Source organism: Piliocolobus tephrosceles, chromosome 5 (assembly GCF_002776525.5).
Source record: "Piliocolobus tephrosceles isolate RC106 chromosome 5, ASM277652v3, whole genome shotgun sequence".
NCBI lineage: Eukaryota > Metazoa > Chordata > Mammalia > Primates > Cercopithecidae > Piliocolobus > Piliocolobus tephrosceles.
This window is the reverse complement of record NC_045438.1, coordinates 126,843,742-126,858,377: the sequence shown is the minus strand read 5'-3', so window position 1 is coordinate 126,858,377 and position 14,636 is coordinate 126,843,742. Positions and strand designations below refer to the sequence as shown.

The window sequence follows — 14,636 nt, the reverse complement described above, 5'->3', positions numbered from 1 at the left end:
AAAAAAAAAAAAAAAAAAAAAAAAAAAAAAAGAGTTCGAGAGGAAGAACAGAGAAAACGGGGGGCAAGGAGGAAAAGGAAGGGATTGGTTAGAATTTAAGAATTCAGGCTGGGCGCGGTGGCTCATGCCTGTAATCCCAGCACTTTGGGAGGCTGAGGCGGGCGGATCACAAGGTCTGGAGATGGAGACCATCCTGGTTAACAAGGTGAAACCCTGTCTCTACTAAAAAAATACAAAAATTAGCCTGGTGGTGTGGTGGCGGGCGCCTGTAGTCCCAGCTACTCGGGAGGCTGAGGCAGGAGAATGGCGTGAACCCAGGAGGCAGAGCTTGCAGTGAGCTGAGATTGCGCCACTGCACTCCAGCCTGGGAGACAGAGCAAGACTCCGTCTCAAAAAAAAAAAAAAAGAATTCAAGAAAATTTCCCAGAACTGAAAAGTCTGTTACCAAATTGAAAACGCCCTCCAAGTGTCCAGCATAACAGACAAAACAAGGCCTAGAATGAGGCTAATTGTATTAAAATTTCAGAACATTTCCAGGGAGGAAAAAAATAGTCAAGAATCAGAACATCATCAGACTTCTCATCAGCAGCAACAGAAGCTAGAAGCCAATAGAGTGATGCCTGATAAACTCAGAGAAAATAGAAAATATTCTCTTATCTAGAATTCTATACCCAGGTAAACTATAAATCAAGTATAAAAGAAAATAAAGACATTTTCATATATGCAGAATCCCAAACAAATTTACATCTCATGTACCTTTTTCTCAGAAACTTCTGGGGGACATGCTCCACACAAATTAAAATATAAACAACAAAGGAGAAAGATATCAAGTCCAGGAAAACAGGGGGTTCTCCATAAGAAGGCAAAGGAAATACCCAGGATATGAGAGAAGTAGATCCCAGGATAAAAGCTGGGCAGGTCTAGAAAAGAATCTACACAGATTTTTATTTATTTTATTTATTTTTTATTATTTTATTTTGAGATGGAGTCTCATTCTGTTGCCCAGGCTGGAGTGCAGTGGTGTGGTCTCAGCTCACTGCAACCTGTCTTCCAGGTTCCAGCAATTCTCCTGCCTCAGCCTCCCAAGTAGCTGGGATTACAGGCGCCTGCCACCACGCCGTATTTTTAGTGGAGATGGGATTTCACCATGTTGGCCAGGCTGATCTGAAACTCCTAACCTCGTGATCCACCTACTTCGGCCTCACAAAGTGCTAAGATTACAGGCATGAGCCACCCTGCGCAGCCCCTACACAGATTTTTGTAAGCATAAGCCTACTGTTTAGAAATATGGCATTAAATACCAAAAAAAAAAAAAAAAAAAGTTTGAGTTTCAAGGCAAAACAAAAAGTATTTGGAAAACTCAAATGGTATGTGTGGCTTTCTTTGAAAATAATTAAGGGCAGGAAATAATGTTTTTGCTGATAGATACTCAAAAATCATAGTCATAAAACCAGCAAAGAGAAAAAGAAGAATATTTAATATATTATGATGTCACTGGAGAAGGTTCATGGTTTATACCTACGTCAATCACTTAATGAATTAAAATTCCTTTTTCATTCAAACAGATGCTAAACCAAAGTCAAAAGAACAACTTGACTGAATCACATTTCGGTGCAGAATGAAAACACTTAAAAAGTTGTAATGCTTCCTCAGGAAAGGAAAGCACAAATACTGCAAGTCTGTTAGAACAAGGCAAGGAGCATGTGGAATCAGTCACTTGTTCTTTCCCAAAGACTTAAACTACGGAATAATGATGGGACTCAAATCTGAAACATCTGCTGCCCCACTGTCTCTAAAACCTAAAAAATGACTTCTCAATTAGGATATATGCTTTTCTCTATCTCCAAATACTTAAAAAAGTAAAACACCTATATTTTCTATTGACCTTTTATAGCAAAATGAGGGGTATCATATGGTATTTTTAAACATAAGTAATAATCACCTACTACTAATCAATGAGTGTTAAAACCATACTTCTTGTTTTGCTTGACGGCATCAAGGAACAAAAACACACTTATTGATCACATGTTGGGCTCTGCATGGACAGGCAGGTAGAAAAGGCATCTACGGAATCTGTAAGTGAGGAAATAGCTGGACCTGATATTTTTTGATAAGTGATTAATTTTGACCAGGGATTTTTGAAAATTAAACTAAAACACATTCTGGCAAAAACATTTGCTCTCACTTTTTACCATAAAGGAAGACAATGAGAATAGATTAGCAAGGTGGTTTAACTGTAGCATATTCCATAGCTTTCAAGTTGAATGCTAAAAAAATTTTTTTTTGCTCCATAGTCTGGAATCAGGAAGAAAATTATACTTTATGCTTCTGCATAAAGTATGGTTTTCTTTCCTTTTTTTTTTTTTTTTTTTGAGGCGGAGTCTCGCTCTGTCGCCCGGGCTGGAGTGCAGTGGCCAGATCTCAGCTCACTGCAAGCTCTGCCTCCTGGGTTTATGCCATTCTCCTGCCTCAGCCTCCGGAGTAGCTGGGACTACAGGCGCCCGCCACCTCGCCCGGCTAGTTTTTGTATTTTTAGTAGAGACGGGGTTTCACCGTGTTAGCCAGGATGGTCTTGATCTCCTGACCTCGTGATCCGCCTGTCTCGGCCTCCCAAAGTGCTGGGATTACAGGCTTGAGCCACCGCGCCCGGCCTTTCTTTCCTTTTTAAACTTTGAGAAAATACACCATTCTCTTACAAAACATAATACATACCCAATAGTTCCTCTAGTTAAATAATAATAAAATAGTATGTTCATTCTTTCAAGCTCATGGATGTACTGACTTAACTTTGTAAAAAGATGCCATATCTTGGTAAATTAATCTAAATCAAATTATAATCTCAATAATCAAAATTATAACGGGACATTTTGGGGAGGGAGGAAACTAGAAAAACTAAATCTAAACTATTTATGGAAAAAAAAAAAGATCCACAGATAGTTATATCAATTTTTAAAAAAAAAGCAAAGAGAGGGAATCCATCCTGCCATGTCTTAAGAAATATTAGAAAGGCACAGTAATAAACATGATATGGTATAGGATCTCATCTAGGATGTGTCTGGAAATGCATGGGCCATCATGGATGTCACAATGACAGGGCAACACTACTGACATTGAGTGGACAGGCCCTGCAGTGCTAAACATACCTACTCTACTAACTGTGCCCCCTTTAAGAAACTTCGAGATAAATACACCAATGAGATAGAACAGAAAGGTGAGCAACTTGATTTACAATAAGGGTGTTACTACAAATCAACTGGAAAGTTCAGCTAGTTTAGTAGATGGTATTGGGAAATAAAAAAAAAATAAGGCTGGATCCAACTTATACCACATCTAAAGATTGCTCTATATACTTTAAAAACTTAAGGGGAAATGTAAAGCCATAAAGCTAAAAGAAATTTAGGGAGACAATCTGGATGATCTAAGTCTAAGAAGCAGTAATAAGGCAAATACAGTAAGCTAAAAAATGATGGATGTGTCTATATCAAAATCAAGAATTTCCATTCAATAAAGAACACCAAGGCAGCCATGTGCGGTGGCTCACGCCTGTAATCCCAGCACTTTGGGAGTCCGAGGCAGGCAGATCACAAGGTCAGGAGATCAAGGCCATCCTGGCTAACACGGTGAAACCCCATCTCTACTAAAAATACAAAAAATTAGCTGGGTGTGGTAGCACATGCCTGTAGTCCCAGCTACTCAGGAGGCTGAGGCAGGAGAATTGCTTGAACCCGGGAAGCAGAGGTTGCAGTGAGCCAAGATCACACCACTGTACTCCAACCTGGGCAACAGAGCAAGACTCCGTCTCAAAAAAACCAAAAAACAAAAAACACCTAGGCAAAGTTAATAGATGACACCCCAGAAGATGATATTTATATGGTCCAAAAGCAACCAGGGATTTAAGAAATATTATATATATTAAGGAGTTCTATAAATCAACAAGAAAAATACGGGAAACAAAGGATATGAAGAGGCAAAGGAAAATGGCTAACTAGAATTGAAGAAATTATTAAACTCGCTGGTAACTAGAAATAAAAATTAAACAGCCTAGCCAACATGGCAAAACCCTGTCTGTACTAAAATTACAAAAAAATTAGCTGGGTGTGGTGGCACACGCCTGTAATCCCAGCTACTCGGGAGGCTAAGGCAGGAGAACTGCTTGAACCCAGGAGATGGAGGTTGCAGTGAGCTGAGATTCTCACCACCGGAGATCCCATTCCAGCCTGGGAGAGTGAGACTCTGTCTCAAAAAAAAAAAAAAAAAAAAAAAAAAAAAGGCCGGGCACAGTGGCTCACGCTTATAATCCCAGCACTTTGGGAGACCAAGGCAGGTGGATCACCTGAGGTCAGGCAGGAGTTCGAAACCAGCCTGGCCATCATGGTGAAACCCCATCTCTACTAAAATTAACCAGGTATGGTGGCACACACCTGTAAACCCAGCTACACAGGAGACTGAGGCAGGAGAATAGCTTTAACCCAGGAGGCAGAGGTTGCAGTGAGCCAAGATCGTGCCACTGCACTCCAGCCTGGGTGACAGCGTGATACTCCATCTCAAAATAAATAAATAAACAAAATAAAAATTAAAATGAGACATTACTAAAAGGTCACAATTAGAAATGTGGACAATACCAAGTGTTGGGGGGGGCGGTTATAGGAGCACAATGCTTGTTGTTATTAGCTTATATAACCATTCAACAGCCTCACAGTACTTATGCCGCAATGCTACTCCTGGGTCTGTGTCCCTGAGAATTCTCAAACATGTCCATAATGGACATGTGCAAGACTGTTACTGGTAGCATTGTTTACGGTAGCCTAGGTGCCCATCACTATGGGAATAGATGCACACCACGGAATACTATGCTGCAGCTAGAAGCAATTAGCTAAATCTACATCCACATTAACAGTTTTTTTTGTTTTGTTTTGTTTTGTTTTGTTTGAGACGGAGTCTCACCCTGTCACTCAGGCTGTAGTACAGTGGTGCAATCTTGGTTCATTGCAACCTCCGCCTGCTGGGTTCAGGCAATTCTCCTGCCTCAGCCTCCCGAGTAGCTGGGACCACAGGCACATACCACCACACCCAGCTAATTTTTTGTATTTTTAGTAGAGACATGGTTTCACCATGCTGGCCAGGCTGGTTTCGAACTTCTGACCTCATGATCTGCCCGCCTCGGCCTCCCAAAGTGCTGGGATTACAGGCATGAGCCACCATGCCCGGCTCATACATAGATCTTAAAACATAGTGCTCACTGAAAAAAGTAAAAACCAGAGTAAGATCTAGAGCATTTCTACAAGGAGAATTCTATAGCCAAATTCTACAACAGTGTAGTGTAATGAGCAATTTTGTAATTAAAAATACATATACCAAAAGAATCAGTAAGTATTTTACAAAGATGCATACAGAATCAAGGACATACCAAACACATTAGAGCGTGTGACTGTGAGGTGGGGAGGAAAATAGACATGGGAATGAGGGCTGAACGGAAAGCCTTTGAACACCAATGCTACACTGTACCCAAATTACAGGAGTATGAAGTCCAAATTCAGAATGACATTTTTCATTCATGCATACATTAATTTATTCCATAAAAACTTACTGAACACCTCTTAAGTGCCAAGAACTCTGCTTAAATAGAAACTTCTTATTTCTGAAGGTATTTTTTTACATCAGATATGTTTTAATTGGAAGTGGAAGGAAAAAACAACTTACAGTAGTATATAATATATACTAAAAAATGAGAAACTCACCGTCCTTAAAATGTTTTACAAAACTTTTTTCATCAAATAGAAATGTACCTTGAAGTTGTTTAAATGACAAAGTTAAATGAAAAATCAAAATACAAAAAGAACTCTATAAGTCCAACGTAAATTGGACAGCCACATCTCAATCCACAGATAAAATGCCTTTCCTCATGGCTTTCAGCGGTGAAACAACTACTTTTTGGAGGATAAATTTTTTCTATTTCATTTGTCCTATGTAATGCCCTCCCTCTGCACCCGACAATATTTCAACTGCTCAGGAACACTTCTCACCAGATTTCTGTTTTCTAAAAGATTTCACAAGCAGATTGCTGGCTGCCAACGTAGGTGTTGTAGTTAATATGCTCATTATGCCATGCTGCTAACAAAAACTGATTAACGCATTCAGTGTAGAGTGACACGTCTATTCCATAATCCCTGGGCACTGAGAATAACATTTTCAAAAAAAAAATTACTTGTTCACCCCTTTTTAGATGTCTCCTAATGAAAGGCCACAAGTTCCAAATGTTAGCTAGTATACATGATAATACTGGTAAAGGAAAATAATAGCAACCAGTAGTAGGACAACATCTGCCTATAAGGCTCTAAAATTGCAATCAGATTTAGATTACTGAGTGTCAGCACACAATCATATCTCACTGTAACCTTGAACTCCTGGGCTCAAGCAATCACTCCCACTCAGGTGGATCACTTGAGGTCAGGAGTTCGAGACCAACCTGACCAACAAGGCGAAATCCTGTCTCTACTAAAAATACAAAAATTAGCCAGGCGTGGTGGTGTGCACCTGTAGTCCCAGCTACTGAGGAGGCTGAGGCAGAATGGCTTGAAGCCAGGAGGTGGAAGCTGCAGTGAGCCAAGATCGCACTACTGTACTCCAGCCTGGGGGACAGAGTGAGACTCCGCCTCAGGAAAAAAAAAAAAAGAGATTCTCCCACGGGCCTCCCAATGTGCTAGGATAACAAGGTAAACTACACACTGGGCCCAATTTGGGATTTTCAGTATGGAGTAGACAATGAGGCCACTCACAGATGAGACTGATGTCTTCATTAAAGCACACTTACCTTTCACCTGAAATGCATTGTTATAAGCTCTTCAAGTTACGTCACACATTCCTTTTTTTTTTTTTTTGAGACGGAGTCTCACTCTGTCACCCAGGCTGGAGTGCAGTGGCTCAATCTCGGCTCACTGCAAGCTCCGCCTCCTGGGTTCACACCATTCTCCTGCCTCAGCCTCCCGAGTAGCTGGGACTACAGGCGTCCGCCACAACTGGCTAATTTTTTGTATTTTTAGCAGAGACGGGGGTTTCACCATGTTGGCCAGGATGGTCTCGATCTCCTGACCTCGTGATCTGCCCGTCTTGGCCTCCCAAAGTGCTGGGATTACAGGCGTGAGCCACCGTGCCCGGCCGTTATGTCACACATTTCTAAAATATTTCTTTTAAGAGTATATTCAATTCCACAGTGATATGTTTGCTTTCTCATCTTTACTTATAAGACCCCTCCTCTAATCAGTTGACCATATTTTACTTTTTTATATGCAATGTTTTTAACCTGACCTTTGACCTCTTTTAGATACAAGCATGCAATCAGTGTATAGCCATAAGCATACAATTGATTCAGGTGATTGTTATCAGAACATAAAAAAGGAGAGTGAAAGATGTAAATGTTAAGCAATGACCATCTATAGGGATATTCTTGGCATTCTGATTTATAAAAACATAACATTAATACAGTCCTACATACTCTATGAATGCCTACATAAATGAGATGACCTCTGTTCATAAATGCTGATTCGCTGTCAAGGGCTAGATGTCTATGATCATAAAGCTATTAGTAATGATGGCTGAATTGAGCAATTCATACATTTTCTTACCTGATTTTCTTTGTGGCTACCTCCAATTTTTGTCAAGTAGAATCTAATTAGCTTTAACAAGGACTTTGACCTTATTGTCCTGATAAGTTAGTATCCATAACTGCAAAAATAAGTACCATAAATTACCTGGCATTCTAGAAAGGTCTGGGCTCAAAACTGATAAATCAAGGCCGGCCGTGGTGGCTCACACCTGTAATCCCAGCACTTTGGGAGGCTGAGGCGGGCAGATCACCTGAGGTTAGTAGTTTGAGACCAACCTGGCCAACATGGCAAAACTCCATCTCTACTAAAAATACAAAAAATTAGCCGGGCATGGTGGTGCCTGCCTGTAGTTTTGGCTACCCTGGGGGCTAAGACAGGAGAATCACTTGAATCCGGGAGATGGAGGTTGCAGTGAGCCGAGATTGCACCACTGCACTCCAGCCTGGGCCACAGAGTGAGACTCTGTCTCAAAAAAAGCTGATAAATCAGCAAACCCCTATCTACTCTTCCTTTCATTTTCAACTACAATTTATATCTACAAAACAAATTGATCCTTAAAGACTTTATTTCAAAGTCAAAGCTCTTGCTATTTTAATGCACCCACATGGTCCATCCAAGTGAGCACATGACATATCCTACACATCTTTCCCATGTTAGAGACTGAAAGAGCAGGAGGCAGGAAAGAGCAGGACACCAATGCGACACAATGCTAAAGCCAAGCTATAAATTATCTTTTTGCCATTCTCTGCTGCATTTTGAAAAAGCTAACACAACAGCAGAGCCTATCCTTCCTTTGGAAAGATACGAGCATCATACAAAAGTATCCTTCTAACTCACTAGCAACAGTGCTGCCCTCCCATCTTTCATGCAACTTGCCCAGCAAGAGAAGCACTGCTGGGTTCTAAAGACAATGACTGAAAGCTCTGTATTCTGATGATGGGAGGGAGCAGTGAAGACCAGCTTCCTGGGCTCTAAACTATGCCAGACTGCCGTGCTAATCCTCCCTAAATCCCACGACACAACGTTTCGGTGGGGGTGGGGAACAGGATAGAAAACAATCCAAAACTGAATCAAGAACAGTAGCTCTGGGTTACGGAGGTCATAACATTCCTATTTGAATGAGGGTAGGGGATAATGGAGTGGGGCAAAGACATAGACAAAAGCCTTTAAAACATATCTTTAAAAACACAAAAGAAAAATGAATTTTATCCCTGATCCTTCTGATGTGCTAACCAACATCTGCCCTCAATCATTTGCCAGCCCTGGCTGCATAGAAGGCACAGAGTAGCAGACATTTTCACACAGTAAAGCTGGAAGAGATGCTACAAGAGTGTAAATCACTAATTAGCTCAATAAAAGACAAAGAGAGAAAATACCTGTCACAGAATGCTGTTTACAACTTGACATATAATAAAAAACCCTGAAAATTTCAGGAGAATGCCTTACTTTCCAGACTTCTATTAACATGTGAATGGAAAAGGGATAGTATTATAGTCTTTAAAAATAGTCCATGTCTCCAAAACAATAACACATGACTAGAAAGAATGCTTTCCAAACAATCTGTAATTTTTTCATCTTTATGAAAGGGGAGTGTTTTTAATTATTACAATTAGCTTTTTTTTTTTTTTTTTTGAGACGGAGTGTCACTCTGTCATCCAGGCTGGAATGAAGTGGCACAATCTTAGCTCACTGCAACCTCTGCCTCCCGGGTTCAAGCAAACCGTGTTCCTCAACCACCCAAGTAGCTGGGATTACAGGCATGCACCACCATGCCCAGCTAATTTTTGTATTTTTAGTAGAGACAGGATTTCACCATGTTGGCCAGCCTGGTCTTGAACTTCTGGCCTCAAGTGATCCAACTGCCTCAGCCTCCAGTGCTAGGATAACAGGTGTGAGCCACCGTGCCTGGCCTACCATCAGCTTTAACAAAGAGCTATATTTCACAGCTTTGATAACTGCTTAAAGAGGGCGGAAAAAGGAAAAGAAGCCCACAAGTGCCATTTTTTTGTTTGTTTGTTTTGTTTTGTTTTGAGACAGTTTCACTCTTGTTGCCCAGACTGGAGTACAATGGCACAATCTCGGCTCACCGCAACCTCCGCCTGACTGGTTCAAGCAATTCTCTGGCCTCAGTCTCCCGAGTAGCTGGGATTACAGGCAAGCGCCACCACGCCCGTCTAATTTTGTATTTCTAGTAGAGACGGGGTTTCTCCATGCTGGTCAGGTTGGTCTCGAACTCGCAACCTCCAGTGATCCGCCTGCCTGCCTCAGCCTCCCAAAGTGCTGGGATTACAGGTGTGAGCCACTGCGCCCAGGCACAAGTGCCGTATTTTACATTTGTCAGAATATAGTTAATATTCCTTCCACTTAAACTGAGAGGACCTCCTTCAGGTCACAAGTTTATCGAGTAAGACAGGCCATCATTTTAATGAAGATTAAATGATGGGAAGGGAGTCAGTTAAATTTCCTTATGTGACAACAACAGAAAAGACTCCCAAAATTTAAGTTTATTTGGGGGGAAGGTAACAAAATATTAAGATACTTCCATTCATCCCCTCATCATATGGCAAACCTATTTGTATTAATCCCAAGCAATGTTCTTTTTTTTTTCGAGACAGAGTCTCGCTCTGTTGACCAGGCTGGAGTGCAGTGGCTTGATCTCAGCTCACTGCAACCTCTGTCTACCAGGTTCAAGCGATTCTCCTGCCTCAGTCTCCCGAGTAGCTGGGATTACAGGCACATGCCACCATGTCTGACTAATTTTTGTATTTTTAGTAGAGGTGGGGCTTTACCATGTTGGCCAGGCTATTCTCAAACTCCTGGCCCCAAGGGATCCACCTGCCTCAGCCTCCCAAAGTGCTAGGATTACAGGTGTGAGCCACCACACCCAGCCAACCAATATTCTTAAAGCAGTACATTTTGTACTTTGATCTTTTCCAGCTCCTTGAAGCTACATAAGAGTCTTTAAAATATGTATTTCACCTAAATATTTCTTGGTTGTGGTGTTGAAAGGCCCCATGGCTCCTGTTTCTCACACAATAATCACCCATCCCTCCATAGCTAGCATGTCCTGAGGACACATCCATGCATGAGCACACCACGCCACATGCTAAAGAGGTTCCCAACAGACGGGTACACTATGATAGAGTTTTTTCTAATGGGAGAGACCTGAAAACCCATCATTCACAAGTAAAAGAATCTCAGAATGTACTGGAGACAAGACCATAAAAACACAAAGTCCATTCTAAACCCAATCTTGAGATTCCTTTGCTTCAAGTATTTGACTGAAATCAAATACAAACCAAACTTTCTGAAATACTCAAAACATTCTCCCTTTTTCTTCTTTAAAATTAAGGTCTTCGCCGGGCACAGTGGCTCAAGCCTGTAATCCCAGCACTTTGGGAGGCTGAGACGGGCGGATCACGAGGTCAGGAGATGGAGACCATCCTGGCTAACACAGTGAAACCCCGTCTCTACTAAAAATACAAAAAACTAGCCGGGCGACATGGTGGGCGCCTGTAGTCCCAGCTACTCCGGAGGCTGAGTCAGGAGAATGGCGTAAACCCGGGGGGCGGAGCTTGCAGTGAGCTGAGATCCAGCCACTGCACTCCAGCCTGGGAGACAGAGCCAGACTCCGTCTCAAAAAACAAAACAAAACAAACAAAAAATAAAAAAAATAAAAAAAAAATAAAATTAAATTAAATTAAATTAAGGTCTTCATATGCCATCTTCTTCAATCTGACTTGTTTAAAAATACTCAAGTGAGAGAAAATGATAAAGCAAATGGGGCAAAATGAAAAAAAATTGGTAAAACTGAGTAAGGGTATACAGAATTTCTTGTATCATTTTTGCAACTTTTCCATACATTTAAAAAATTGTAATAAAATCAACAGTCACCAAAAAATAAGAGTATTAACAACAGAAGTTCTCTCATAGGGCTGTTTCAAGTTTCAAACAGTTCACATACTCAGTTAATGCTGGACACCTAGTAAATACTCAGTAATTGTTAATTATTTTTTTTAAATGGGTGGATCAGCTGGGCACGGTGGCTCACGCCTGTAATCCTAACTCTTCGGGAGATCACTTGAGGTCAGGAGTTCGAGGTCAGAAGTTTGAGAGCAGCCTGGCCAACAAGGTGAAACCCTGTCTCTACTGAAAATATAAAAACTTGTCTGGGTGTGGTGGTGGGTACCTGTAATCCCAGCCACTAGGGAGGCTGTGGCAGAAGAATCACTTGAACCTGGGAGGCGGAAGTTGTAGTGAGCCAAGATGGCGCCACTGCACTCCAGCCTAAGCTATAGAGCAGTACTCCATCTCAAAAAAGAAAAAAAAAAAAAAAGACTGGATCAATTTACTTAACCAGTTAAAGTATAGGGGAGCCAGGCACAGTGGCTCACACCTGTAATACCAGCACTTAGGGAGGTTAAGGTGGGCGGATCGCTTGACCCCAGGAGTTCGAGACAAGCCTGGGCAACATGGTAAAACCTTGTCTCTACAAAAAATACAAAAATTAGCCAGGTGTGATGGCGCACATCTATAGTCCCAGAGAGGTACAGGCTGCAGTGAGCTGACATGGCCCCACTGCATTCGCCTGGGCAAAAGAGCGAAATTCTGTCTCAAAAATAATAATAACAATAATAATGTATGGGGGAATTGGTATATCACTTAGGCACACATAAAGAGAAAACAGTAAAAATTTAGTGAGGGTATAACCAGGTTTTGCTTATGTATATTTGCACTGAAATCTGAAGTCAGAAAAAAACTCATTTTTCTTCAAACAACAATAATCTTTCAACTGTAAACATGTCATAGTATATAACAAGTACAGGGCAGTTTTCTGGATGCGTAATCTGCAATGCAATAAGGCATTTTTTTATTGGTGTGGGGTTGTTTTGTAAATACAATTTTGGAATGAAAAAATAGAAGCATGCAAGAACCTTGATGTAATCTTTACATTATACATAATCGTTACAGTGTTTACCCCAGTTTCCCCATCTAGAAAGGAACGGATAAAAGGTTAGTAACAGGACTACAGGGATAATTTTTAAAGATTGGCAAACAAGACTTGTTAAGCGTTGAATCTGAAGAAGAGCACGGTGAGGGAGAACTTCACAACAGGCAAACCAGAGGTAAAACCAAAGCACAGACTCTGCTGGCAAAATGCAAAGGTTGGAATCCCATCCCACCACTTAGAACTCTAACTTTTGAACTAAAATAAAGATTAAATGTATCACTGGGTTACTATTTAACAAAACATAGTATTATTTGTAATATAAGATAATTAACTACCAAATAAATACTTGCAGGAATGTCTGAGTATAATCTTGGACAAATCATTTAATCTCAAGGACACTCTATTTCATCACCTGTAAAATGAGAACAGTAATAGTACCTACCTCATAGGATTGCTATTGAGGAGTATACAAGTTACAATTTGCAGTGCTTACAGAAGAATCTGGCACAAAAGCATTATATGTGTGCTGGCTACTATTATTAAGTTTATGAAGAACTAAGGTCTTATAAATACAAAAGTACACAGATTTTTTTACTCAAAAATTGAGAATGGGGCAAGAGGAAACAAACAAATATATAGCATTAAACATGTGCTGGTTAGAGAGAAGGCAGACTCTCCTGATAGATAAATTATTAAATGCTTGCAAAGATTATCTAGAGGTTACCACATTACTGCTGAAGATTTGTTTTAAAAAATAGGATAAATTTTTATCTACCTGGAATTATTTAAGTGGGATATTGACTGGAGTTGCTGGATAAACTAGAGGTCCTTTCAAGGTCTCTTCCCATCCAAAGAATCTACAATTAACCAGGAAAACATTTAATTATGTACAACCTAATAAATCTAAAAATTAAAATTTAAAAGCTTTTGCCTAGCAAATAAGATTATAACCAAAATAAAGTTAAATTGGGTAGAACTGTACTTGACGAACAAATGAAAATAAAGCTTAAATTTATCATTAGAGTCCTTACTGATAAACAGCATTATCTCAATTTTTAAAAATCCATTTTCAATTTTAGAAATAGCGACTGAGAAATAACCATTGACAATGAGGCTCTGGTTTAGCACACTAAGGCCGCTGCCTACAGAAACAAAAGGCAGGACTCACTCTTTCCCTTGGCTGATCTTACAGTTTATATTTTCTTCTTTACCAATATCAAATAAGTCTATAATCGATTATATAAAGATATTGAGCATAAAACAATTACAATTACATTATAAACATGGCAATAGAGTACATCCTACTACTAATGCCAGCCCAAACACATCTATAAAGAGAATATGCACACACATCTCACTGAAACAAGTGCCTCATATCAAAGTTACTCTTAATCTTGGAAGTCAACGTATCAAACTAATCCTTTTAAAATGTAGTGGCAAAAATAGTAATTTTTACCAAAATCCTCTGTTAAATTGCTAAATACATCTAGTCACCTTGAACACTTGCTTAATACAACCCAGGAAACAAACCACAAACTAAATACTATGCCACTAACACAGTAGCTGAATGCAGAAAGTTTTCTAAATTATTCATATACATTAATAACCATTGTTACTCAAATCCACAAATCAAAATATAATCTTTGTTAACTATTATGAATGTCATAAACCTAATCTTTGCTATTTATACAAACACCAGCAAGAGTGTCAATCCAAAATTTATACAACTTTGAAAATAAAAAAGTCTCTTTGTGCATCTGAGTGTACATAATGAAATAACCCCAAACAAGATTCTCAACAACTGTTTGCATTTTTCCCTAAGTAAATTATATGCTATCCTTTGGCACCATCAAATGCAAAACAAATATTCATTCATATTCTTAGCTAAATGTAAAAGCTTCTGAATAAAATCATTAAAACAAAATTCTAAGTAAGAATAATTCAAATTTTGCCCCAAATTTCTTATCTTCCTTTTCATTTCTAAAGGTGTCTTAAAAATCAAAAGCTTCTAGAAAATTAGTATTAATCTGGCCTTCTTTATTCACAACCATAAAACACGAAAGGCAGTGGAGCTGTCCAAA

The 14,636-nt window shown here is 39.8% G+C and overlaps 1 protein-coding gene across 2 annotated transcripts in view; it reads right to left on the bottom strand.

Moving 5' to 3' along the window:
• USP49 (ubiquitin specific peptidase 49) overlaps positions 1-14,636 on the bottom strand; it is a 115,257-nt gene that overhangs the window by 97,891 nt on the left and 2,730 nt on the right. For both annotated transcript variants that reach the window (XM_023212789.3, XM_023212790.1), the window contains exon 2: positions 13,331-13,412. The gene's annotated coding sequence lies outside the window, so the exon portion shown is untranslated. The remainder of the gene's footprint in view (positions 1-13,330; positions 13,413-14,636) is intronic.